Here is a 3,149-nt window from a genome sequence, read left to right on the forward strand (position 1 = left end):
GAAAGAGACTTTCACTGAACTCACTGATTCAGGTAGATTGGCCAGTCAGCAAATTTCAGAAATCCTTTTGTCTCCCCCTCCCCAGTGCTGAAATTGCAAAAGACAGTCACTCATTGCTACACCTAGATTTATATTTGGATCCTGGATATCTGAAAGCAGTGTGCCATGCTTGGATGGCAAGCATTTCATTGAATGAGTCTTCCTCTAGCTCCCACAATGGGGTTTTTATTTCATGTATAATCATAAAGGTTGAAAAATATTTTTAAAACACTCAAAGACAAATTTAAACTTTAAGACAAATTAAGTGGGATGATACTTAATAATATATCTTAAAACATTTCTAAGACCAATTTCTAAGTTCTGTTTTATTTTACACTTTCTAAATTATGCTTAAGTTTACTCTAATTTCTTTTCATTTAGGTCGTTTTGTGTAATTATTTCTTGAGACTTTCAACTATGAATACTATATTTATATTAGTTCTGTCTGCTCTTTCCTTCTTCCAACTCCTACCACATCCTCCACCTCAACTCTTCTCAATTTTTAGCCCTTTTTTCTTTAATTATTATTGTTATATGCACACATACTCACATATAATCTATTCAGTGTTGTTCATATACATACATAATATACAAAAACACATAAACACACATACACATAAACACACACATACACCACATACAACATATGCTTTCATTTAGGAGTCTGACCCTTTGTAAACTCCATCATCCAGTTTGGCATGTCAAATGGTACTGTCGTTTCAAGTTTTGAGTTTTCAAAGAAGACTATTTAATAAAGGAACTGCAAGCCTGGATACCTTCCCATCATTACATTTAGCAGGCTACATAGCCATTTCTGATGATGCCAGCATTTTTGAAAGTAAATTTGAGTCTATGTTGTTGTTTTATATTGTTTCTATGCCATCAAAGTCCAGGTATGCAGATGGAGACTGAACACATATCTTCAGTCAAGCTTAGGAGAGCATGAATAGATTGAATAATTTAAGGTATAAAATGTCTAGAGTGAGTTAAACATAATCTTTATATGAATCTTTAGATATCATTAAAACATTAAAATGTCAATATCTAAATCAATCTATAATTTAGCCCCTTTTCTTACCTAATGTTACTTCTAATTAATTAAATACTCTTTTCAAACATAAAAACTAAATAACTAATTTGGGAAAATATGTAGGTAAAAGTTATCAAATTGATTTCATTTAGTAGAAATATTTTAAACAAATTTTGGGGTGTCAGAAAGAATATTTGTCAGAACAAAAAAAACTCTTTGTCTTAATTTAACTTACTTGTTGCATAATCAATTGACAAAAACTAAATTCATTTCAAAGAAACACAATGATCACGTGTAAGCAGTAGGGCTTACTTACCGAGCCAGGGTTATCTGATATGGCTGATGAAAAATGACTCTTAACCAGGCATGGGTTGGAGGTATTACATCAAACCTGAGAATGGGATAAGTTTATTCCAAGAAATCAGATTTTTTTATACCTTTATCCAAAACAGAATAGGAAGGCAATGGCCAGAATCAATACAGTGGAAGTTACCACGATCTTATGATGTTAGCGAGCTAGACAGGGTATACAAGATTAATGTCTGAAACTAATCATCCAGCCAACTTCAATATGCTTCTGTGACTTCTGGAGCACACAGAGAAATACAAGGTGACCTGAATTCTTCGCTGCCTGAATGAGTGTCTCCATTTCTCAGAAACTGAAAGGCACACAGTGCCCCCGAAGTCATGGACTCTAACCTGAAAAGCCCATGATGCATGCCTCTCAAGGAATCTAGACAAGACTAACTCCATGATTTCCTCCAATTATGTGTTCAAGTCTTATCAACATTGATTATAAACACATTGTCTTTGTATTGCTTTTCTAAGTTGGTGGTTTACAGACTTATTGTACTTTAAACTGTCTGGAGTAAAAATACATCTTATATTTTCATGTGGAAGATCTCAAAGCCAGTTAAAAATCTCTAGAGTCTTCTGAGTAAACACACATTTGGAAAACAGTAACTTGAAACAAGATCACCTATGGTGGATTTGGATTTGTTACTTGTTCTCTGCAACCACAACATAGATGGGCATATGTGAGGGAAAAGTGTTTGGCTCAGGAAGTTGTGAAATTAAGTTGTCTTGTACAATCATTCAGTGGAAGAGGAACTCTATGTTTCCTTCTTACTAATAAGGAATGAATTAAAAACTTTTAAGAACAGGATTATTTCTTTATATCCTTTAAGGGTATTTTAGAACAAAAGATGCAGAGAATTTAGTGTATGACAGTGTGTCAAAGCTAAGGCACATACCTCCTCCTAGAAGCAAGAAGTTCTACAATCTACCAATTTTCTGATTCTCTATGGTGACATTTGACAGTGGTATGCCTTCCACCTGACGTACCTACTGTCCACATTTCCTTCAGTAGTTCTAGAATTCTGGAATCATTTGCCAAATGGTGCATTGTGCTTTCCCAGATGATGTGCAAAACAGCATCATCATCTAAATGAGTTCACACAAAGGCAAGCAGTGTATCATTGTGGCAAATGGGAGCCATGATGTGGGGGATACATTCAAAATTACATTACCTTTAACTCCTAAGTCTTAGGTGAAACAGTGTTTTCATATCTTGTGGACCTTCTCTGTGCTCTCCTTCTATAGGTAATAGAGCAATCTCAGAGTTCTTCACTTCTAATTAAGCATTTACAACTATGCTGTCATTTTCTCATTTACTATGTGTGAAGCAATGATACAAGAATATAAAAATATTCACATACTTGGCAGAGAGATACCATGATCGTGAAGGCAGTTTCCCAAGGATAAGAGCCTTCTATTGAACTAGAGATGCACTAATGACCCTTATGATTTTTTACAAATGCAGGAAATCTAACAAAATAATCTGTAGAAATGGGGAACTATGTCTGCCTTTTCCCCTAAATTAAAACAGGAAAAAAATTCAGGTTTTGACTCAGATTGACTTAAGTCCCACAGTCCATAACTTCAGCATTAATTAATCCATACAACCATCAAAGTCACACCTTTGATCAGATGATTCAGTAATCATTGAACAAATATTTATTTTGGATTTACTCTCTGCTAAAACATTTATATTTTTTCACCAATGTAAAAATAGATAACT

The 3,149-nt window shown here is 34.1% G+C and overlaps 1 non-coding gene across 1 annotated transcript; it reads left to right on the forward strand.

Annotated features, from left to right (window-relative positions):
* Nucleotides 1–2,779: 2,779 nt before the first annotated feature.
* Nucleotides 2,780–2,946, forward strand: LOC113832810. The gene has a single exon (XR_003480284.1). It is a non-coding gene; the product is annotated as a U1 spliceosomal RNA (small nuclear RNA).
* Nucleotides 2,947–3,149: the final 203 nt, after the last annotated feature.

This window comes from Cricetulus griseus (genome assembly GCF_003668045.3).
Source record: "Cricetulus griseus strain 17A/GY chromosome 1 unlocalized genomic scaffold, alternate assembly CriGri-PICRH-1.0 chr1_1, whole genome shotgun sequence".
In the NCBI taxonomy this organism is placed as follows: domain Eukaryota; kingdom Metazoa; phylum Chordata; class Mammalia; order Rodentia; family Cricetidae; genus Cricetulus; species Cricetulus griseus.